Source organism: Macaca nemestrina, chromosome 10 (assembly GCF_043159975.1).
Source record: "Macaca nemestrina isolate mMacNem1 chromosome 10, mMacNem.hap1, whole genome shotgun sequence".
NCBI lineage: Eukaryota > Metazoa > Chordata > Mammalia > Primates > Cercopithecidae > Macaca > Macaca nemestrina.
The window spans coordinates 43,857,573-43,883,155 of NC_092134.1; the positions used below are offsets into that span (position 1 = coordinate 43,857,573).

Genomic DNA, 25,583 nt, shown 5'->3' on the forward strand with positions numbered 1-25,583 from the left:
CCCCAACAGAAAAATCAAGGCTCTCTCTCCTCAGGATGTTGTGGCGCCGTGTCTTCACTTTGGCAGGGGAAGATGTGGCACTGAGCTAAAGAGAGAGGCGTGGAGGTGGGTTATATTATTTTTAGTTCACTATCTTCCAGTTCGACCTCATATCTTCTCTCTCCTCCAAATTACAAATTAGCATACCAGGCATTTCCACACCAGGATAGCATATGCTCATTCTCCTCAGGAACAATCTGGAATGCGTGAGCAGTTTAGAATTTTGGAGAAGGGGAAAAAATGAGTAAAAGGAGTGCTACTGGAGGTGGGAGAGTGGGTTTCATGCCCTCCTTTTGAGCTGTTGAATTGGTTTAAGTCCTCCCCAGAACAACACACTTTTGATATAATTTGATAGAAACTCCATCATATTTCCACCGCAGTACTTAAATTTTTTGTTTGTAATTTTTTTTTTTCTTTTTGAGACAGAGTCTCACTCTGTTGCCCAGGCTGGAGTGCAGTGGTGTAATCTTGGCTTACTGCAAGCTCCACCTCCTGGGTTCACACCATTCTCCTGCCTCAGTTTCCCAAGTAGCTGGGACTACAGGTGCCCGCCACCACATCCAGCTAATTTTTTGTATTTTTAGTAGAGACGGGGTTTCACCGTGTTAGCCAGGATGGTCTCGATTTCCTGACCTCGTGATCTGCCCGCCTCGACCTCCCAAAGTGCTGGGATTCCAGGCGTGAGCCACTGCGCCCGGCCTCTGTAATTTTTTTAAATGAGAAAACAAAGACACAATACTAGCCAATGATGTTTAATTCCCTTTTCTAAACAGACTTCTCTAAATGTTATCCCAATATTTTATCCAAATGCATCCTAGAGTAAAACAAACAATACTCATTAGAGAAGAAATTTGTTATGCCCGTGCAGGTTCTAGTTTGGCAAATATCTAATTCTATTGTTTTAGAAAATATATGGGTTTGTTTCTCCCTTAAGCCCAGTTGTTATATTTATTTAAACTTTGTTGCATTTTATATAGTCAGTAAAAAGTTAATCATTGACTTTGATTCATGTTAGAGCAACTGGGTATGTTCATTCTACTTTTTTCTCTTTTTCCTTTCAGTTCGAATTACCTATGCTAGCACTGCAAATTTTCCTCAGGCTCCTATTGCTACAAGCCACAAAGGCAGAAGGGAGCTGACATTTGCAGGACACCTGTCAAATGCCAAACGTTATAACAAGTGTCTTTCCATATATTATTTCATTTACACTTGTAGTATCTTCATTGGACTTGTGTGTAACTAAAGACCCAGAGAGGTTAAAAAAAAAAGTATCCAGAGTCACACAGCTAGTACTTTAAAGGTTCATACTGGAACTCTGTCTGATGTCAAAGCACATTCCTTTTATTATATTGCCAAATAAGATAGATATCAGTTCATCCACAGCTACTAAGCATTCCAGGAACAAATGCATGTTAGGAGTCCCTGAAGGCTAAAATTGTGCTAAAGAGAGAGACGAAAGGGCTGAGTGTGATGGCTCACGCCTGTAATCCCAGCACTTTGGGAGGCCAAGGCAGGCGGATCATGAGGTCAGGAGATCGAGACCATCCTGGCTAACATGGTGAAAACCCGTCTCTACTAAAAATACAAAAAATTAGCAGGGCGTGGTGGCGGGCACCTGTAGTCCCAGCTACTCGGGAGGCTGAGGCAGGAGAATGGCGGGAACCCGGGAGGTGAAGCCTGCAGTGAGCCAAGATCGCGCCACTGTACTCCAGCCTGGGTGACAGAGCAAGACTCCGTCTCAAAAAAAAAAAAAAAAAAAAAAAAGAAAAAGAGATGAACGAAAGGAAGCAGACAGTGAGGTCTTGTATCTGACATATAGCCTCTTGGCTCTCTCTGCCCCTTCAGGAGCACCCAGAGGGTGGGTGGACTCAGAAGCTGGGCTGCTGCTGAGGTCAGTGTTGATCAGTTCTAGCTCAGGAAGCAGGGTCACTGAAGGCTGGGGCTGGGGGACCATAAAGTAGTTCTGGAAGCCTATAGACTAGACCAAACACAGCTTTCACTTACAGGAACATTTATTCATTCTTTGATACAATGAGTACTTATTGTATGTGTCTACGAGAGGTCAGGCATACAAAGATGAATAAGACATGGTTCTTTCTCGAGGGACTTCAATGTGTATTGAGGAAGGGCGATAAATTAACAAGCCATTCGAGCAAATACTATAAACTATATTTGCCACTGCACTTAGATGACCTTTCTATAGTCAACATATCATGGGAACATGTTGACTTTTGACAACTCAGTATCCACTCCACCTTGATTTCCCTTTGAAGGATTGCCCGTTGGGTTGTTAAATCTGGTCCCTGAACCCCTTACTCACCAACAAACAGCCAAACCTGACCCAAGCTGGAACAATGTTCACTCCCTGCAGTGAGGAAAGAGGGTGAAAAGATGGAGAAATGATGGAAGAGCATTCATTCTGGGGCAGGGCACTGACAACACTGTTGAATGTTCTAACCCTACCCATCCCTATCTGACCCAATTCTATCAATTTCTGAAACTTCTGGTCCATCCTGAGAGCAGACAGAAATCCTCCCAATAAATTCCCACCATTTAACAATGGACAGACAACAAAGATCCCTTTGGTGAGATATGGGGTGTTAAGGACTGAAAGCAGGGAGACCAGTTAGTGGCTATTGCAGTAATCCGGATGAGTATGGTGAGAGACTGAACTCCATGGCTGGAGAGATGGTGAAGAGAAGACAGATTCCAGAATCAGAAGAGACAGAGCTAGCTGAACTTGGTGACCACTGGATGGAGAAAGTCAGGAATATAGAAGAGCAAGATGAGTGGTTTTTCAGAAACAAAACAGGTCAGCTCAGCTTCCCTTACTTCCTTTCTGTTGGTCTAGAAGTTATGTTCTCACTTGGCCTTGATTTTGGCATTTTCTTTCTTGCTAAGGCTAATTTCCTATACCTGCACCTTCCCAGCCCTGAGATGTATGCATCACTTTCTGCTAAAAAAAAATTATCTCCATTATCTAGGAAACTTGGCAGGGACACCAAATCCTCTTTTCATCCGGTATCCTACAGCCCAGGGTATACGTTCAAGTAGATTCTTGGAAATAGTCCTGAATAGCACATAGTACTCCAATATCAACAAGCACACTCTAATCATGACGGTGTGTCACAGGATGCTTACTAAGTTTGTGATCGCATTTACATGATCAACTACGTGACCACAGCCCACGCAGTTCACACAGCCTCACCACACCTTCCCTATAGGGATTCTCATGTGCTCTGTGCTATCAGCTCTGCTACAGAGGAAAGGTGCTTAAGTACTTGTGGTCATGTGGAAAGAATTCAATAGCACTAGAGCATACAGAGGTGGACTTGGTGGACTGTGCTCTTTACTCAAAAGGCACACACAGGGCACAAGCAGGCAGCAGCCTCTATGAGTCAGAGCCCGCTTGGCCTACTTGTCCTTTGCACCATGTCTTTTGAACCAATAAATACAGTAACACCCATAGATAAGACACTACAATGTCTTATCTGCAGGAAAATAAGGCAGTAGCAAAATTGTGCAAGACACTGAAAAAGTATCTATAAGAACTAAGGACTTCACCCTCCCTAGAAAGCCCCTAGACTCTGGATTTGGGGAGCTCACCTTTGAGATAGAAAAAAATAATTGATAATGGCTTTGGTTGGGTCTTTCTCTAGTTTCTCATACCAGGAGATACTTTGGAACATGGTACTTAAAAATATATTTTAACAAACAAATTAGTAGTACTAGAATATCACGTAATTTCCTGGTGATCTTTTGAAAGATTAAAGAAAGGTATTGATATGTTTTCATAGCTTTTGGAATCCCTGCATTTTAAAAATCATGTGATTGAACAGTCCCATTGTATAGGATTGTGCAAGTAAACAATATGCTATGGACAGTCAGGCTGCAAAGGAAAAGGAAATCTTTTTTTTTTTTTTTTTTTTTTTTTTGAGACAGAGTCTTGCTGTCGCCCAGGCTGGAATGCAATGGCATGATCTCAGCTCACTGCAACCTCCACCTCCCGGGTTCAAGTGATTCTCCGATCTCAGCCTCCTGAGTAGCTGGGATTAGAGGCACACGCCACCACGCCCGGCTAATTTTTTTGTATTTTTAATAGAGACAGGGTTTCAAACCGTGTTCCCCAGACTGGTCTCGAACTCCTGAGCTCAGGCAATCCACCCGCCTCAGCCACCCAAAGTGCTTAGGATTACAGGTGTGAGCCACCATGCCTGGGCTGGAAATCTTGATAGATAATAGAAAGAGAAGAAACAAAAAGGTCTCACTTACAATTTATCCTCTCACTTTCTGCCAGATGATTAGATCACTGTATTTGTTAACAGCTTGATCACCTGTATTTTATTTCAAGTAAATTTTCTTCAGTTTCTTTGCCAACAAAGCATACTGGATAGAAATGCCTCAGAATCAATTTATCCTGCTTCACTAGTTTTATGCATTTTAGATTTAAAGAAACAACAATTAGAATACTTTCAATGATGAAAAGAACTCCATTAAGCTGCCACAAATGTCAAAAGTTCCTGGCTATGCTAACACTTATGTAATTGTTCTGGAAACCCCACGCACCGGAATAGACCTACAACACCAGGCATGACTCACTGAATATTTCTAAGCACATACTCTCTCTAAAATGATCTCCAGTTGGGATTTATTTTTTCAAAGAAAAAAAGTAAAAGACAAAATATGGTACATCAAATCCCAAAGTTTTTTCTGTGATTTTTTTGGGAAAATACTGTTGTCTCACATAAGAGCATTAGAAGATGCTGCTGTTTTCATTAATAAAACAACCAGATGGGCAAGCATTAAAACAGGTTGAAACTTTGAAATTCTTCCTAAAAATAATAAATAACATAGAGGACGTGTGGGTTCTCAAATTTCCAAATGGTCTTCATTTCCTGTTGTGATTTTATTCCTAAATTGGTTTTTAAAAACTTGTGGTTGGCAGCATATGACTAGTGTCCTAATCCCCTGAGCAATGTTAAGGAAAATTATACATGCCATAAAATGCTAATCAGCACAGGAAGGCCTGGGACCACACCACCAAGGCTCATTTGTAGCATATACTCCAACAGCTTTTACTGCATATCTTCATTAAGTCCGAATGCTTGGGGGAGATTTACCAAAGTATATGGCATAACCTGTATTCCCAAAGGCTGATGTTGGGTGCTACTTTCAATACCAAAGTAGTGCATTTTTCTTTTCTTTTCTTTTCTTTTCTTTTTTGAGACTGAGGCTCACTCTATAGCCCATGCTAGAGTGCAGTGGTATGATCTTGGCTTACTACAACTTCCAGGTTCAAGTGATTCTAATGCCTCAGCCTCCTGAGTAGCTGGAATTGCAGGTGCCTGCTACCATGCTTGGCTAATTTTTGTATTTTTAGTAGAGATGAGGTTTCACCATGTTGGCCAGGCTGGTCTCGAACTCCTGACTTCAGGTGATCCACCCGCCTCAGCTTCCCAAAGGGCTGGGGTTACAGGCGTGAGCCACTGTGCCAGCCATGCATTTTTCACTAGCAATATTCAGAAAGGAGTTTAGGAATTCAGTCAATGGCGAGCCAAACCAGAAGTGGCAAGGCAGTTCTGCCAGGCAATGAAACAGGACCTAGATAGCAATTTGTGTCTAGGCAGTAACAGGGGTTCTCAGCACGTGGTTGTCATCGGTCTGTGCTCCACCTGCAGAAAGGAGAAGGTGAACCCAGCAAGCAACAACCATAAGTGGACCAAGCAGCCTGGAGTGAGGCCCCAGGCCAAGGAGGGGACTGAAGTTCTGGGAGGGACTGAAGTTCTAGGAAGGACTGATAAGAAAAGGCAAAATTCCAGTCTTAGAGGAACTTAGAGGCAGAATGCAGAAGAAAAAGCAAAGGCAAAAGCCCAGTTATTTGAACTGGAATACAAGGTAGAGCCTGTGACAGGAATCAAGTGGAAACTTCACAGCTAGAAATAGGGCAGGAGCTCAGAACAGAACCCAAAGCCTGGCTGACCCGACACTGAGTGACATGAGCTACTTACATTTCCTCTAAGAGCAGACTTGGGCCCAGCACCTGGGGTAGGGCTGAGCTGCAGGTGACTCTCTGTGGCCCCCACTGGGGGTCAAACCTAAATTCAAGGGAAGGCACCAGGCAGAATGGCCAAACACCACTCACACCAAAGTCCTCCTGGCTCCAAACCCTGTTTTTTGTTTGTTTGTTTGTTTCACAACTTTATCCCTTTTGGCAAGCTGTTCTTGTTATCCAGAATTCGCAAGCTCAAACTCCTCGGGCTGCTCATTCTTCAAGCTCTAGTTCAAAAAGCGTCTTTTCTGGGCAGCACTTCCTGGTTCCTCTGGGTTCCAGGAATGCTTTATACATGTCTCCATGATGTGTATACTATACTTTGTCTTGTCCTGCTTTAGCTCAGGTCTCTCTCCCTGCCTAGTCTTCAACCTTACCCAACAAGCCTCAGCATCTCTTGAGCCCAGCATAGTGCCAGTATAGAATAGGACCTTGATAAATGTTTGATGATAAATAAATGAATGAAGTGACTGCATGAACAAATGCTTGAGTGAAAATCATTTATTGAAAATTAATCTACTAAATAAAAATCCATCAATCAATAAACAGGTTAATCAATACCATAGATTGAATATGGAATACAAAATAGAAACAGTAGCTGACACGTATGTATCACTAACTGTCCCAGGCCCTGTGCTCAGTCCTTTACATAGATTATCTTCTTTCATCTTCACAACCCAAGATATGAGTGCTATTTTAAACCCATTTTACAGATGAGACAATACAGGCAACATATTAGAATCTTTAAGAACTCTGTCTGATCTACTTAGCAATAAGATCCCTCGCTTCTGGGGCCCTTCACTTGCCACAAGGGATATAGTGGGCTGTTAAGGGGTAGGGGTAAGGATGCTATCAGACTCTGCTTATGTCCCATTCAATACTATTGCCAGGTCCCATGCAATATTTGCCTTTCCCCTCCTGATGGGAGAGACCATACTAGAATGGGCCAGAGGCCTCTTCATTCTCCTTAGAGCTCTTTACCCTGCTAGCTTCAGGGTGTGAGATGCGGTACAAACTGAAGTGAAATTATAGGGAGTATTTTTGTAATCACCTGATATTTGCTTATCTTCCTCTTTCCAAAGACCACATGAAGCACTTTATGTATATTATCCTCTAGTCCTCACTCCATCCTGTGAGGTAGTGTCTTTATCCCCTAACCCCAGAGGTTTAGCAACTTGCCTATGTCCCAGAAGCTGGAAGCAGAGTCAGGATTTGAACTGAGTTCCATCCGACTCCAGTTTGATGCAATTCAACAAATACCCACCAATCACCTCCTCATGGACACGGGGACATGGCCATAATCACCTTCACTGGCTATTGTTCAGGATCCCCTTTAAAAGCATGGTTTTAGTGGCAGCTTTTTGGCCTGTTTATTGGAAAAAGTCACAAAGATCCCATTCATTGGTGTAAAACCTTTGGCATCACTTAGCAACAGACACTATCTATGATGTGGGTAAGATGCAGAGAGGCTCCAGTTGGAAAATCCAGAATCCTCCTGATTTCTGCTGTTCTCTCTCTTTCTTTCTCTTTAGCAACTCATATGCTCATGTTTACCTGTAGCCATTTCTGTTGACCTGTTCACGAAGGATGATAACTGTGAAATGATGCACCAGCAGGAGAGAGACGGGCCCAGAGGCCACACCCTGTGTTGTTTGCTTTGTGAAATTCCAGACTGTTTACTCTGCTCTGTCTCATCCTAATAACTCCAGATTCCACTTTTCTTAATGACTTTCCCCTCCTTAAATGCATTGCTGGGTATATACCCAAAGGATTACAAAATCATGCTGCTATAAAGACACACGCACACGTATGTTTATTGTGGCACTATTCATGATAGCAAAGACTTGGAACCAACTCAAATGTCCATCAATGAGAGACTGGATTAAGAAAATGTGGCACATATACACCATGGAACACTATGCAGCCATAAAAAAGGATGAGTTCGTGTCCTTTGTAGGGACATGGATGAAGCTGGAAACCATTATTCTCAGCAAACTATTGCAAGAACAGAAAACCAAACACCGCATGTTCTCACTCATAGGTGGGAATTGATCAGTGAGAACACTTGGACATAGGAAGGGGCACATCACACACCGGGGCCTGTCTTGGGGCGGGGGGAGGGGGGAGGGGGGAGGGATAGCATTAGGAGATATACCTAATGTAAATGATGAGTTAATGGGTGCAGCACACCAACATGGCACATGTATACATATGTAACAAACCTGCACGTTGTGCACATGTACCCTAGAACTTAAAATATATATATAAAAAAATGCCTACAAAGTTATCTTTGAAGAAAGAGAAAAAGAATAGATGAATCATTTGCAGGAAACGGGGGGAGAGACGTGTGGTTGGAATGGCAGATGGCTGAGCGTGTGGGCACATAGCTGTCTCTGTTGTTCCTTCCACCACCCTGTGGAAACGAGTCCTCTGGAAGTGTACATTCATTCCAAGGTGGGGGCTGTGCCCACTTTCAGGTGCTAACATGTAAATCCACATCCGCTCAGAGTCATCTTAGACATCCAAACTCCAGGCTCAAACCCAGACTGGACTATTTATTCTCTCCTTGAAGTTTTGGCATTAGACCTTCTAAAGATAAAGTGATTAACTATTTCAATTAGTGACAACAGAATTTCTTGTGCTGTCTCCTTTCTCCTGCAGGATATGAAGTATGTGAATATTCTTCATGTGCCACAGTGCAAGTTGCCTGACCTCCTAAGGGCCTAGCAAATGCCTAGAGGGAAGAGAGGGAAGAGAGAATGTACATTCAGATAAAAATACAGGTTAAGCAAGAAAACACTGATTGTTCTTGCTGGGGCTTTTTGTGGCGAGGGTGTGGAAAGGACATAAAGATACTACAACCTCAGGGACAAGTGCTCATGTGTAGTTCCTCAAAGTTAACTTCCTGCTCAATGTATGGAGATGACACTAATTCTGGTCATTTCACTTAAATAACTGAAGTTTCTAGAATCCAAGAGTATATAAAGTTTGAAAGACTATGACTTTTTCAGAAAGCTTCATTTAGCCCTTCTGTTACTTCTATGCAAATTTCCAAATGTCATCTGGATGTATATGCTAGGATAACCATTTGTTATTATTTTATTTTTAGATGTATGACGCTTGTTTTATCAAGAGTCTCTTTCATTGATTTTTTGTTCCCACTCCCATCACCATCTGCGCCCCCTCCCTTAGACTATACCACAGCACATTAATGTGCAGAAAGATTAGAATTTGTCATATTTTCCTTAGTGTAATAGGTGTTTTGGTAAAATATGCAACTAGAAGTTGAGATTTGTGTTTTAGCACATATTATTATATACATCACTTGGAAACAAAGTCTTGTGGTTAAGAGCATTTTTTATTAATGAACACTCATTAAAAATCAACTTTAATAATAAACATCATCTGATTAAGCATGAGTAAGATCAGTCCAGAAATTGATCTGAGTAATCATGAAAATATTTCAGCAATCATAAATCTTGTTAATAATAGAATTTCCACCTCCATACCTATTATGATTCGGTGACTCTTTTACTGAAAGTCATTCATATTAATCTCCACAAAACACTAATTCATGGATTTCCTAAGACTTGAAAATTATTCTTTATAATTTTAAGTCATGACTATACTAGAACAATTTTTATGTCTCTCAAGATTCCTCACCTGACCCCCAAGCCTTAGCCTCTTCCTGAATGGACATCCTGGGGCCTGCTCTCTCAGCCTCCTGTGGAAGAAGCTAGGGCTTTGGGAAGCTCACATCTCACCTGTTGCAACAGGAACCTCAGTGGCTACAGACATGGGTCTCACCTGATGGGACTCTGTACCTCATACCTTATGGCTGCTCTCCTCCCATCTCTTCCAGGCAGTTTAGTGAGATGTGGAATCTGGCTTACCCAACAGCTCCCTCAAGTCACTGAGTTAAATTTTGAATCAAGGGACTAGAGGTCAAGAAGATAAATTCCTCTTTCTCCCCCCATTGCTCCTCCCACCACCCTCCCCACCTGATGGATTGTTTAAAGGTGATGTGCAGGACCCAGCAACCGGCTTTGTACTTTGCGAAGTTATGTCGAGTTCCTTAACACACCATCTAGTATTTGCATTCCTTCCTTTCCTGCCTCACCTTTTTTCTCCCTCCCTTTTATAGCCCTAAAATTGCACCACCCAACATAGACTTAGCAAGTAATCTTTGCCTCAGGTTTATGTTCTAGAGAATTTGGCAAAGACAATGAATTAAAAAAAAAAACCTCGTTATATCTTCAATTTGGCCTATAAATTTGGCCTAGAGTCTATTTTCTTCTAAATAAGAAGGAAGAATGGAGTTCCATAATTCCCCTTAAGATTAACAAGAGTTGCTCCAATGAAGCATGTATGGGTTGAGAATATGTTCTCTAAACCTCACCTTTCTTGTGAGTTTAAGCTCACCACAATACAACTGGATGCTAGAAGTTATTTTTCTGGATTGGTTGCTTCTGCCCAGTTTGAAATGGTAGCTTTTCCTATATACATCAAACCTACAGGTATTTGCAAACCTACTTCCGGATCTCTATCTTGTTATTGTTGTTGCTATCCTCTGTCATCTTTGAGTCCTTATCACCCATTTTATTTTCAGTGAATTCCAGATATATACCTGAGATAAAGCCAGTTCAAATAAATATTCAAAATCCCTTTGATTCAGGATATTCTGTTTTGTGTAAAATATGTATCATTTAATCAGCTGCTAAAGAATATCAGCTGCCAAAAGCAATATGATATTTGGGGATTGCAAACAGACACTTTAAACTATCCCCATTCTGAGAAAGAAAGAAGCAAGGAACTTTTCCACTTCTTTATTTAATGGGCAAGATAATAAGATAATTCCTCTTCCTCCCCCTCCTCCCCCTCCCCCTATGCCTCTTCCTTCTCTTCTTCTTCCTTCTCCTCCTCCTCCTCCTCCTCCTCCTTCTTTTTTAAGAGACAGGGTTGGCTGGGTATGGTGGCTCATGTCTGTAATCCCAGCACTTTGGTAGGCTGAGGCAGGTGGATCACTTGAGGTCAGGATTTTGAGACCAGCCTGGCCAACATGGTGAAACCCTGTCTCTATAAAAATAACAAATAAAAAATACAAAAATTAGCCAGGCATGCTTGGTGCATGCCTGTAGCCCCAGCTACTCGGGAGGTTGAGGTAGGAGAATTGCTTGAACCCAGGAGGCAGAGGCTGCAGTGATCCAAGATCTCGCCACTGCCCTCCAACTTGGGTGACAGAGTGAGACCCTGTCTCAAAAAGGAAAAAAAAAAAAAAAAAAAAAAAGACAGGGTTTCACTCATCTCCCAGGCTAGAGTGCAGTGACCTGATAATAGCTCACTGTAACCTCAAACTCCTGGGCTCAAGTGATCCTTCCACTTCAGCCTCTTGAGTAGCTAGGAATACAGGTGCCTGCAATACCTTGCTAATTTTTTTAGTTTTATTTTTGTAGAGATGGGGTCTCACTATGTTGCCCAGGCTGGTCTTGAACTCCGGGTGTCAAGTGATCCTCCCACCTTGGCCTCCCAAAGCACTGGGATTACAGGTGTGCACCACTATACCCAGCCCAGGCAAGATAGCATCTTCCTATGGAGGGGTTGGCATAAGGATAAAGGCTTTTGAATATTTAATAGTATCACTCTCTCTCTTCTGCTCATGCAGAAGGCAGGGAATGTGGTGCTAGATGAGTATATTAACACTGCTATTTATCAGAGACTATGTATAGATAATCTTTTGCTAAAACAGAGCTTAAGACAAGCATCTCTCCTGGGGTTAAAATAAAACAAGTAAAACCCAGGACTCTTTGACCCTGACTGGGTCTAAGGAGTGAGGACAGTTCCCATTAAAATTTCAAATTAAAACTGAGTTGAGAAAGAAAAGTCAGGCATCAATGAATTATGTTTCAAACTGTGCATTAGGATTATTAAGTGGCTCCACTTTTTTTATTTGGACTAATGATTGACAAATGGCATCTGAGTTCAGTGACTAAAATGAGCTTAACATTATGGTTGCAAAATAAGGTATAAAAATAAAATAGGATCAACAATCCGCTCAAAAAATGAGTAAAGGATATGAATAGACAGTTCACAGAAAAAGAAATTCAAACAGCCTTTAAACATACAAAAACATGCTCAAATTGACTGTTAAGAGAAACGCAGATTGAAGTTACCATGAGATACCAATATTCATCTCTTAGAGTGGCAAAGGTTTGAGAACACATTGTGTCAGCTCAAGTATGGGGAAATACATTACTGGTGGGAATACAGATTAGTAAAATCTCTGAAGGGGGCATTTGGGCAATAATGATCAAAATTATAAACTCATATACTCTGACCAAACAATTCCAGATATATTCACACACAAGGTGGATGAATGTATAAAACATGATCATTGCAGTCTTTGCTTGCAGTAGCAAAAAGAATATGAACAACCTCAATATCTATCGATATGATGGCTCACTAAATAAATTATGCTATGTCCACACAATGGAATACTATGTAGTCATCAAAAATGAGTCTGCTACAATTGCATACCAATGAGACCAATAATAAATGCAAATCCTTGTACATGCATAGACTCCCGCTGAGAAGATACACAAAATGCTAGTCAAAAGTGGTTGGTGCCAGGGAGAGGAAGTGGGTGGCCAGGAGAGGCTGACTTACTCCATGCCATATCTTTCCTTTTATATTTTGTTCCATGCACAAATGTCACCTGTCCAAAAATCAACAATGGTTTGTTTTTTAAGAGAAAAAAAAACCAGTATAATATGTGCAGACTTTTTAAAACAGGCTTTCATCTAATTTGTGAGTAAACTATGCTGTGTAGTTCCAAGTCACTTGGCAACAGCACAGACTTTTAAAAATATATGCAAATAAATCACCTTTAAAGACTAAATCAGAAATTAGAATTATCAAATGGCTGCCCACATTACTTTATTAATAAATGAATAAATCTTCATTCATTTCCCTTTATAACTGACTCTTTCTTGTCCACATAGCCATGGTTTGTTTCTAGTCGTTTTCCTTGGGCTCTTTGCAGTAAAGGAATCTAACAAGTAAATGAAAGAGTGCATGCAAAACAGGCTGTGATGTTGTGAGATTTAAACTGTCCTTAAAATAAGAACTAATTAGTGTAAGGACTTAAAGGCTATTCTTCTGTACTTTGTAATCTCCTAATTGCTTTGTGACAAATTTTGCCAGTAAGTTTTCCAAGAAATGCATGCTAAGAGTGAACAAATGAATCAGAATAATTTACCGTACTAGAGAAAACATTTCCATTTGAAAGAGCTAATCATTCATTACTTACGTAAATGTACTTTAGAAAGGAGCATATATTATCTTCTCCTTATGTATTCCTGATATGTCTCCTTATTATATCACTCAATAACCATTTGATTTTCATATATAAAATGAAGTACTTTAGGTTTCCTCATTGTAAGTTCGAATCACCCCATTCCAGTTGGAAGGACTCCATCAGTCATTGAACACGACCAACCTTTTGAATCTTGAAAGTTGATACTGTTCTAAAAAAGCACTGAATGCTACCCTCACAACTTCATTAGATCACAGTCCTATCTGTTAGCTTCTTGAGGGCAGTGTCTCTAAATGATTTATATTTTTATCCCTCAGAATATCTTATACCAACTCAGCAAATATAGAGAGCACAGATTTCTTTTTAAAAGTAGAAGATGGCCGGGCGCGGTGGCTCAAGCCTGTAATCCCAGCACTTTGGGAGGCCGAGACGGGCGGATCACGAGGCCAGGAGATCGAGAGACGATCCCGGCTAACACGGTGAAACCCCGTCTCTACTAAAAAATACAAAAAAACTAGCCGGGCGAGGTGGCGGGCGCCTGTAGTCCCAGCTACTCGGGAGGCTGAGGCAGGAGAACGGCGTAAACCCGGGAGGCGGAGCTTGCAGTGAGCTGAGATCCGGCCACTGCACTCCAGCCTGGGCGACAGAGCGAGCCTCCGTCTCAAAAAAAAGAAAAAAAAAAAAAAAAAAAAAGTAGAAGACACAGTCATTTTGGCAAAACTTAAAGCAGTTTACGTCTGTCACACACCCTGCGATAGATGTCAATGATGCTTTTCCAAAAACAAAGAATTCTGATGTGGTCCAGGGTGCTGAAATGGAGACCTAGTATGGGAAGGGGCCCAGCAGCAGATGGAAAAGGTATGACAATGTGCCTCTTGCTATAAGGGTAGACTCCAAACCCCAAAGGGCAAAACACAACCTGAAATCATGTAGATGACTATATAACTCTGTTAAATATGGCCCTCCCCAGCCCCATTTCAGCAATAGGAATAATAAGAGCATCATTTCTTACACTTTTGTTTGTAATGGAAAACAATGGGAAAATAGGCCTTTCTTTACAAAATCTCATATTATAGAACACTGTTTGTAACCAAATAGGCTGCAATGGCATTCTCATCCTGAAGGCTATGGGCCCTTGTATTGGAAATGCCACTTCCTGGGTGGTGAGTACTTGGAATTTCTGCAGAAACTTCCCTCCAAAGAGTATTTCTGATGCTCTTACTCAACTTTCAACTTTTCTGTAGGTTTGAAATTTTTATAATGAACTGTTAGGGGGGAAAGGCAATGTCCCTCTCCTCACTACCCCAGAGTAATTACTGCCACTGGCATTTGGAATAACATTTTCCCCTCTTTCGCGGCTACGATTGCAAGCATCTCTCAGTATCTCCCTGTGTGAGGTAAGATAAGTATTCTGTCATCTTCTATTAATAGGGAGAAATTCTGAGTCACAGGAGGGCTAAGTGATTTTTCTAGCTGCAGAAATAGGAGGAATAAAACTAAGCAGGTTGATGAATACATTATTTTAGGAAGAGGACGATTGTGGTGGCACTGCATCCTTTTTCTGGACAATTGCAATCGCTTCCTAATTGGTTTTCCTGCCCCCAGTTTCTCTCTCCCTTCCAGTCTACTCGCCCCCTTTGTTACAGAATTATATCCTGAAATCATGTCACACCCCTGTATAAATATCTATGATGACTTCACCTAAAGAAAAATTCAAAACTTCTTATCATGACATCCAAAGCCCATTTCCATCTGGCACTACACTACCTTTCCCAGGTTCTCTGCCAATCTTTGCCTTCCATACCATTCACCTGCACTGCACTGGTCACACATGCCCATTCCTCCAAACCTCAGCTCGGGTCATCTTTCTGTCTTGCCCAGAGTGCCAGTCTTCTCCTATCCCACTGGAAGGGGGACAGTGAGAAATCTGCTCCCTGGGGAATCTAACTCAGATGCTGCCTCCGCTGGGATGCTTCCCAGCACCCCACCTCTACCTTCCACCTCCCACCCTAAGGTAGATGAACCGTTTCCTCTTCTTGTTCCCATAGCACTTCCTTTCTACTGCAATGACCACATTTATTACATCACATTCTAGCTACCTGGGCACGTCTAACCTCCCCAATTAGACTTATTTGTGTGTATGTGTGACAGCAGGGCCTGAATCTCACTCATTTTCATAAGCCCCAGCAGTCATTTCAGTTTTAGACACACAATGGGTGCTCAATAAACACATGATGCTGCTACCAAGATACCTTCTTCTGTTCTTTGTAATCTCCCAACTGCTTTGTGACAGGTTTCACCAGTAAATAACTCAGAGGGCATACTCGTTCAAGAGTTGCATTTATAAGGGCAAGCAGATTAGGTATGCCTGACACAGCATTTTCCTGTTAAGAAGTTCTGATGCTTGTGCCTAAAGAATACTATTTGCCTCATCTTTCCAGTTACTTCAAGAACATTTCTACAATTGCTGAACAGAGTGGATGGGTGAGGAATCTGACTATCTGGGATGTCACCTGAAGCTTCTCAAAGTTTGGTCCACCTGTATAAGACACTTCTGGCTGCTGGACTACAATATAGTTGCCTGAGCCCATCCCTAGGTCTTCTGAATCAGAGTTCCTGTCGTGGAGGCCAGGATATGGACTGAGAAAGGAAGTAGAAACTTCCTTTTCTAAAGTATCCAGGTGTTTCTAAACATTTCATTTCTAGACCTACTGGTCTGGGTGGGAAGCTCTTGGGCTCACTGGAAACCTCTGCCTAGTCAAGAGACTGTTGGGGGATGATTGTCGTGAATGCTTCTAAGCCAGTTGTTAGTCCAGGCCACATATCAGAATTCTCTGGGCAGCTTTTGGAAAATACCAATGCCAAGATCCACCTTACCTCAATTAAATCAGAATTACTGGTTATGGGACTTGGGCACCTATATTTCTTTAAAAAGCTTTTCTTTTAAGTCAGTTTGGCTGTAGAGTAGTTGTCAGATTCTTTTGATCAAAATCAGGGGTTAGTCGTTAGAGGCTCCAGATTTAGGTTACATTCCACACCACACTCCATCTCACTCTCACTATAAATGTAAATTTCACAGCAAATTTAACTAGATTAAAAAATATGCTTTAGCAGTAGGTACAGTCATACAAAATGGAAAAAAGTCCTTCTCTCTGCCATAAATCCTCTAATTAACAGCACATTGCATGAAAGGGCCACACTGAAGGCAGCAATGTTCTAAAGGTGAACCTGCAGGTCGTCATCTCATGAGGGCAGGATCCTAGGCTCAGTGCTGGAAGCCACACCATGACACAGACAGTTGAGCTGTCTGCTCTCTTGTACCTTGGTCATGCAAGGTCCATGGGTCCTGCCACACCTCCTCTACCACATATTGTAAGTGCACCAATTTCAAGAACAGAAATAATTTGTTTTTAGGCCAGGCGCGGTGGCTCACGCCTGTAATCTCAGCACTTTGGGAGGCCAAGGTGGGCGGATAACCTGAGGTCAGGAGTCCGAGACCAGCCTGACCAACATGGAGAAACCCCGTCTCTACTAAAAATACAAAATTAGCCAGGCACGGTGGCAGGTGCCTGTAATCCCAGCTACTCAGGAGGTTGAGGCAGGAGAATGGCTTGAACCCGGGAGGCGGAGGTTTTGGTGAGCTGAGATCGCGCCATTGCACTCCAGCCTGGGCAACAAGAGTGAGACTCTGTCCCCAGAAAAGAAAAAAAAAGAAAAAAAGAAAGAAAAAAAATAATTTGCTTTTAATATCCTTTATACTAAATTTTTAAAACCCTCAGGTCATCAAGTGGATTCACATTAAAGAATGCCAGCTAATTATTTCTGCCTAAAGCATTGGAATCCTACAGCTGGTTACACTGAATTACTTAAATTATTGGAGCATTGGGATAGCTGAGTTCATGGAGGTTCCTGGAGTGTGGTGCACCTGGAAAGGGCATGGAAACAGAAGCCCCTTCCCACATGCCTTGCCCTACACATCTCTTCATCTGTATCCTTTATAGTAGCTTTTATAATAAACTGGTAAATGGGAAAATCCCTTTGGCCTTTAAATTGAAATGGAAAATAGCCATAAAGTGGAACAATATGTACCTGAAAGACTCTAGTCACTATACTGCATCATCAAACTTAATCGGTTAACGCAAACTTATTATGTAATAACACCAGAGTACTAGGAGGGAACAATGCATGAGATGATGACAGTAAGTGCTTAATACAATGCCTCACACAAAGTTGCTTCTAAATAAATCATTACAAGCAAAATACAAAACTTGGAAAATGCAATAATGTAGATGTTAAACTAAAATTTGAAAGACTGAACAGTTGAATACCCTCCACCACCCTAATCAAGATATAGAACATTTCCCTCACTCCAAAAAGGTCCCCCATACCCCTTTCCAACAAATTACCTGTCTCTTCAAGACGACCACATGTAGGCAGCATGACCTCCCAGATATCCACGCCCTAATGTCTGGAACCTGTGAATATGTTACCTTACATGGCAAAAGATACTTTAAAGACGTTGAGATGGGGAGACTATCCTGGATTACCTAGGTGGGCCCAATGTAACCTCATGAGTCCTTAAACGTAGAAGAGGAAGACAAAGAGCAAGTCAGAGAGATACAGCGGTAGAAGAGGCAGCAGAGATTTGAGCCATGAAAACCATGTGACCTGCTATTGTTAGCCTTGAAGACACAGGAAGAGGGGGCACAGGCAAAGGAATGCAGGTGGCCTCTAGAAGTTGGGAACGCAGCAAGCAAACAGGGACCAGAGTCCTACCCCCCTAAGGACTAAATTCAGCCAACAACCTGAATAATCAGGGAAACAAGTTTTCCCCTAGAGCCTCCAAAATGAAAAGCAGCCCTGCTGACACCTTGGGTTTAGTCCAGGGAGACCCACTGGGGACTTATGACCTACAGAACTGAAAAATAATAAATTTGTGTTAAGCCAAAAACAAAAGTAAATTACCAAACAGAAAATATAACAAAAGAACAGACAAATCCCATCAGTAAGGCTTTTTCCCTGGGAAACTGGTTAGGCAGGGGCATGACCTAGCAAAAGTTTACACTTTTTTTTTTTTTTTGAGAGGGAGTCTCGCTCTGTAGTCCAGGCTGAGAGTGCAGCAGCGCGATCTCGGCTCACTGCAAGCTCCGCCTCCTGAGTAGCTGAGACCACAGGCGCCCACCACAATGCCTGGCCTTTTTTTTTTTTTTTTTTTTTTTTTAAGTAGTAGAGACGGGGTTTCACCTTGTTAGCCAGGATGGTCTCGATCTCCTGACCTCGTGATCTGCCTGCCTTGGCCTCCCAAAGTGCTGGGATTACAGGCATCAGCCACCACACTTGGCTGGGTTTACTTCTGAGGTTTGGGTAAGGAACCTAAAACTTCTGGTATGTCCAGAAAAACGTGATGGATTTATACCAAAGGATATACCTATCGAATGTTTAATAAAACTAATCTTGGAATTCTGTATGTGCAAAAATTAGTATAGAAACTGTGCTAAGCAGGTGTCTGTTTACTCAAGGCTGGGTATGCTTCTACAATGTGGCTTCTAGCACAGCCTTTCTCATCTGTCTATTAATGGAAGTTTCCTTCCAGTCATGGGAGAGTGGCTCTCATGCCCAGCTCTGACCCTCCTCTCTTCCCCTCCCCTGTATTCTGAAAAGCTCCTGCTGGGCATGAAGTCGGAGGGAGAAAGGAAGTTCCCAGAGAATGGGACTTCTTACATGCAGGACTCATAATATAAATGTGTGTTTCCATTAGGTGCCTTGAACCCAGATCGAGAGACGACGGCTATGTGGCTCAAGCTAGTGGATTTCCAATTCCCCTCTTGCACAACATGCAGTCCATAGGATCAGCTATGAGCCAGCATTGATGGAACAGGGAAAGTGCCTGCTACTTCAGCAGGTGAGTCCTAGAATGATGGGGAACCCCTGGTATGCAGTGTGTTTTCACTGTCCCAAAACTATCCAGGTATCTCAGCCCATTGAGAAACCTCAATTTCTGGGTTGCTTACCTCAGCAACTAACAGGGGCCGTAAAGCAGTTGATTCTGTTCGTTGCAACTTTTTTTCAAAAATGTGTATGGATTGTTTTTCTCTTCCTAAGAACTAAATTAACACTGTAGTGTTTTTTTCTGTTATATGATCCCTTTTCAGCAAGGTCAATAAACATTTATTAAGAGTTGTGGTCAGGTGCGGTAGCTCACATCTGTAATCCCAGCATTTTGGGAGGCTGGTGGATCACTTGAGGCCAGGAGTTCAAGACCATCCTAGGGAACACGGCGAAACCTCATTTCTACTAAAAATACAAAAATTAGCTGGGCATGGTGGTGCACGCCTGTAATCTCAGCTACTTGAGAGGCTGAGGCACAAGAATTGCTTGAACCTGGTAGGCGGAGGTTGTAGTGAGCCGAGATCGTGCCACTGCACTCCAGCCTGGTGACATAGTGAGACTGTCTCAAAAAGAAAAAAAAAAATTGTGTGTGTGTAAAAATAAAAACAGGTAGCAGTCAATGAGTTATCGTTCTAGGACTGTTTCTACCCCCTTTACAAATATAAATCACTGATTGCAACAACTCTGTGATAGAGTATTCCTATTTTACAGATAAGGAAACTGAGACATGGGGAGATGAAATGGTTTCCCTGAGAGTCATAGGGCCAGAAAGTAGGTAAGCTAGGATTAGAATCTGGGTTGGCCTGATTCCACAAGTCCTAGTCTGGACCAGCAAGATAAAATTTAACAAATTATGTAGAAGCTATCATGGTAGACCAGGTTGAATTCATTTAGGGCCACTCATCAGGTTGGGAGCAGTGTGTACTAAGGAGTTTTGAAGGGACTGAGATGCAAGTTTGGATTCAGCATAAATTACCTGACATTTGAGCCCAGGCTTCCCCACCATAAAGTTGTGATAATGGTATACTTGCTTTGCAAGGTAATCACAATGGTTAAATTTAACCTGTACAATGGTTGGTGTAGAGTAAGTTGTAGCCACTATATTGTTATTTCATGATATGTCCAGATATAACTTTTATAATTAACCCACCAACAGCCTTAAGCAGTGTTGTTTAGACTGGAGTTTGGGGCTCCCTAGGATTCTATTAATATATTCTTGGGGGATCTGCAAGTTCTTAAGTTTGAAAAAGTGAGCTAGAGCATTCTTGTACTGTGGACACACACAGTTACTTCCACTGATTTCTGAAGCAAAAATAGGGTGGCAGGAAATAGTACCCACTTAGAAAAATAATGAGTTCTCTTACACAACAGCTATACGTACTACTCACACCTGCGTAAATAACGGAACACAAGATGGAGAGAAAAGTCACCAGAGGAAACATAGCCCACACAGGGAGGCTCAAGGCAAATATTCCACATGTAGATGCAACATGGATAATGCCCCTGACACCACGTGTGGTGCTTCATGACAGGACATGAGAAGGTTCTGGAGAGCTGAATACATATAGCCTCTCACCTCCCTGGCTGGCAATGTAAGCTATACTTTCCCACTAAGGATCATCGCTGGGGCTTTCGAAACAGAACAATGGGAAACAAGGTACCCTCATCTCCTTTCCAAAAGAAGGTAAATGTGCTTACTCAGAAATGTACTGCAGAAATGCCAACATCGTGACAGTTTCTTATATATACATTTATATATACTTTTTACATTTCCTGCTTTGTAAAAATAAAGGATAAGGAAGAAGAATCAATGAATATTTTCCCAGTGGAAGGGATGGAATTAAAACATCTGAAATAAAAAATTAACATTGCTATCTTTAAATGAATTTCTTTGCTAGAGACTGTCTAGCTTTAAAAAAATTCTAGATAAAGTCTCTACGGGAGCCTGAATGTAAATTACTTTGTCTTTCGTCAGATGATTGGAAACAGAAATGCAAGAAAGCTGACGAAGACCATAATTTTTAAAAGCTTAGCCAAATTGGCTAAAGTCTGAATTTCACAATAGTTTATATTTTTCTTCAGGTGGGATCATCCTGGCAATGCACGAATGTGCCATCTCGTTCACAGGGAAGCTCCACTCTCCCACTAGATATGCCTGTGGGTGAGTGATTCTGGTGTTGCTGTCCAGCTACCTCTGCCTTGAGGTCTAACCTAGCCTGCCTTTCCCCTTCCCCCACATTTTTGGGGAAATCATTAACCCGTGCTCAGTAAGACCTTCCAGCTCCTCACCATGGGACAAGCTGCACGGAGCTTTCACGTGAGAAGCAGTCTGATAGCAAACCTGGATCTGCAATTCCCAGGGGCTGCCCTCATGGAATTTTAATTGGGGGCTATTTGAAATTCCCTTTGGCTTTCTCACAGCCTATCACTGCCTATGAGTCATGTTACCTATTGTCAGTTCCTTAGGCCTCTTGTGTTCCTCAGTTGCTACTGTTGTGGTACAGCTTCTTGGTATCTTTTCTTTTCTTTTCTTTCTTTCTTTTTTTTTTTTTTTTTTTTGAGACGGAGTCTCGCTCTGTCGCCCAGGCTAGAGTGCAGTGGCGCGATCTCGGCTCACTGCAAGCTCCGCCTCCCGGGTTCACGCCATTCTCCTGCCTCAGCTTCCCCAGTACCTGGGACTACAGGCGCCCGCCACCACGCCCGGCTAATTTTTTGTATTTTTAGTAGAGACGGGGTTTCACTGTGTTAGCCAGGATGGTCTGGATCTCCTGACCTCGTGATCCGCCCGCCTCGGCCTCCCAAAGTGCTGGGATTACAGGCGTGAGCCACCGCGCCGGCCTTTTGGTATATTTTAAAAGCACTCGTCAGAAGACTTTAGGGTGAGTTTCGTGCACCCCAAATACGGTTAAATTCAGTTTCGAAGTTTCGGCTGCACTGAAAGCCACTGTCACTTTGAGGGCCTACCTGGGACCCCTAAATGCATTTACATTTTAAGTCAGAACTTCCCAAACTCTTCTTGTTTGCTGAAAATCTGTTTAACTGTTTTCACATGATGTGTTAATAAATGTCATTGTATTCACAGAGATTATTCCAAGAAGATTAAAGGTCATGCTAGCCCATTTGGATCTTATAAATCGCAAGTGTCCTTGAACTCAGGTAAATTCCTGCAAAATTGGAATGTTTCTCGAATTGCTTTGAGAAAATTTTATAACCAAAGGACACAGCTTTTTAACAAATTGTCTTTTAACTAACAATTTTTAAGGAACTTTGCAGAGGGAAACACCAGGAGGAATTCAAGCACAAGCACAGGCGCTCAGTGCACACATACACACACACAGAGAAATGAGGATCTATGAAAGTGCTTCTCTGCACTCATGAGAATGGATCACAGATAATCTGCTATCTCCAGTCTTTAAACACAGCCCTCTTCATATGAATGATATCCTCTGAAGGGCACCGAGGCCTCCGGAATTAAGGAAGCCTATAATTCTTCCAAACTACTAAAGCCCTTATCTCCTAAGAGACCTTTTCCTCAGTGCCTCACAGGAATGGCAAGATCACCACCAACAGCATGCCTTATGCAGGAATGAAGTGGCGATATATATATTTTTAATTTTTATTAAAGTTCTAGGGTACATGTGCACAATGTGCAGGTTTGTTACATGTGTATACATGTGCCATGTTGGTATGCTGCACCCATTAACTCGTCATTTACATTAGGTATATCTTGTAATGCTATCCCTCCCCTCCCCCAAGTGGTGATATTTTAAAAATCATCTTCTGAATACGGACTTTGTGCCCTACACTTCTCGTGTGTCATCTCAGTTGTCTCTACCTCATAGTCCTTTGAGGGAGGAATATATATTCCCAATGTTACACACTTCCGAATTCCTTTTCTTGCTTTTTCTCTATAGCGCTTTCACTTTCTAATATATAATTATTTGTTTTATTGGACTGTCCTCATTAGAATGTAAACTTCAGTGAGGCAGGCTATTCTTGTCTGTTTATTCTCTGCTGCTTTCCTGGAATCTAGAATAAATGCGTCAATGAATGAATGAAGTGAGGCCCAGACGACCAGTGAGTGACAGAGGTTTGAACCCAGGCTTATGTGCTGTGCTGATGCACTAGATAAGCAATGGCACTTGATGGCACTTGTGAAGATTAGGATCTATGGCATATTCTAAGGGAGAGAGAAGACGCAACATTTAGTGAATGGTTGACTGATGAAGAGTTGCGTGCAAAGAAAACCACTGGTGTGTAAAAGGAGCAGGGAAAGTAGCCTAACTTTTGATCTTTGACCTCTGTAGGGAGGATGCAACAAAAAACGTGAGGCTGGAGAAAGCCTGGAGGTCGAAATTCAAAATGCTTCCCTTGAGATTCTTCATATGTGGGCAGGGAATACCACGTGGAGGTGAGTATAGTGTCCACAACACTATATATAATCCGTGCATGTGGGCATCCTTAAGAGTCTGTAAAGGGTTTGGCCTCACGTCTTGACACTCTCTGTTGCTACTGTGTGACCTTGGGCAAATTCCGTAATCTTTGTAAATGGGGATAATTTACGTCTTTTCTGAAGACTGTCCGAAATTATGCACGTAAACACAGAAACAAGACGATTACCACCCATCGTGTAGTAAGTGCCTAATAGGCATTGTTATATCAGTTTGCTGTGACTGGAGAACACAGTGTTTCAAAGGTAACCAGTAGGGAGAAGTCAGAAATGTAGCTGGGTCCATTCTGATAATCGTGCTAAAGGATTTTGATCCTGGTTTACGATAACACCTCCTTTACTTGACAGCTGAATTGGAACGGATTAAATCGGTTAGGGTAGTACCTCAGAGGGCTTTCCTGGAGATGAGCGAGTGCAGGCGGGCTGTCAAGCAAGCCTCAAGGGGCATCTGTGGGATGCCCAAACCGAGCCCCCAAACCGAGGCCTTTTCACAGATCCTCAATTCAGAAGCATAAAAAATTAATTCCAACAGCTAATAGCACCCCACCACCACTTTAGGACATTTCACCGTACCCATTTTGTTGTCACAGGGACCCTATGAAGCAGATAGTTTTATCTTCATTATAAAGAAGACTGCAACTTAGAACAACTAAATGATTTAACTAAGGGCGCATACCTAGGAAGAAGCGGGAGACATAATGCAAACGAGGGCCGTCCCACTCCAGAAGCCCTTTTCTCAGCATTTCTAGGACTGAGCGGTCAGAACGCCACTTAGCCAATGCGCCAGGAAAGATCGGCATTCCCTTGGCAATAGAGTTCAGAAGCATGGGTAAAAACTACAGTTTCGATGTATCCTCTCGAATCTATAGTCATACTCAGGTAGCTGCGTATTAAAACAGGCAAAGTGGAAACCCAACTTCCCTCCCTTTCTCTTCTGTTGGAGGTGCTGCGCTGAATCTCCAACAGGTTTGCTCTTCTCAGTTCCTCTGCAGGGCATCCTGCCTCTTCCCTCCCTGTCCTCAGGTCCCAATGACTGAAACGTCTCGGGGTGGGAACTTCTGTGACAGATCGGGGAGGATAGGGGGAGTCAACTCCAGCGCAGGCCTCCCACGGCTGAAACTAAAAGATACCCAGTGAAATATAGGAGTTTTGTTCCAAAGGCTGCCCAAAAATGGTGCGGAGAAGAGCTCGGCAATCCCCACCTTCGTCGAACACGCTCCTCCAGGGGCGGCCTGCCTGCAGCAGAGCTCCAAAATTGGCAACCTGGGCCTCGCAGCCGCCTTTTTTTAGCCTACATTTCCCAAACCAGGGAAGAGGCGGGTAACTAAAAATGCAAATTGCAGCGGGGGTGTCAGCAGGCATGCCCGTGGGTGCGGGGCGTCGGGCGAAGGGAGACCCCGCGACCTTAGGCGCCCTCGCGGTGTTCACGGTGGGCGCAAAGCGCAGCGAGGGACGCTCCCCAAAGCCGCACCCCGCCGGGCGGCTGCCCCCGCTTCCGCCTCTCAGGCATCGGCGGGACAAAGCGCGGCCTCTTTTCCGCCGGGGTTTAGGGAGGGGAGGCCGGATTAGGGCCCGCGCCTTCCGGCCGTGGCCCTCCCGCGCCGAGCTGGCCGCACACAGGTGGTTTTCCGCTCGGGAGGGGCAGGCCTCGGCACTTTTATATAACAATAGAGCTCTGCGCGCCGGGAACGCGCCTCCCCGCCGCCGCGGCCCCCACCCGGCCACGCCTCCATCCGGCTTCCAGTCCGTCCGCCCCGCGGCGCCTGGGCCGAGCGCTGCTCACTGGCCTGGCAGGCACCTCCCCAAAGTTACCTGCTGGCTCTGCAGGGCGGTAGAGACGTTCC

General features: G+C 43.0%; 1 long non-coding RNA gene across 3 annotated transcripts; it reads left to right on the forward strand.

The window, feature by feature from the left end:
• Positions 1-21: 21 nt before the first annotated feature.
• On the forward strand, positions 22-24,266 carry LOC105483754 (uncharacterized). Of its 3 annotated transcripts, none has more exons than XR_011608998.1 (4): positions 22-105; positions 19,159-19,302; positions 21,372-21,450; positions 22,372-22,593. It is a non-coding gene; the product is annotated as an uncharacterized lncRNA (long non-coding RNA). The 3 variants fall into 3 exon arrangements; XR_011608999.1 differs by lacking the exon at positions 22-105 and adding an exon at positions 23,597-24,266 and having other exon boundaries at positions 18,994-19,302; positions 22,372-22,445; XR_011608997.1 differs by lacking the exon at positions 22-105 and having other exon boundaries at positions 18,994-19,302.
• The last annotated feature ends 1,317 nt before the right edge of the window (positions 24,267-25,583 follow it).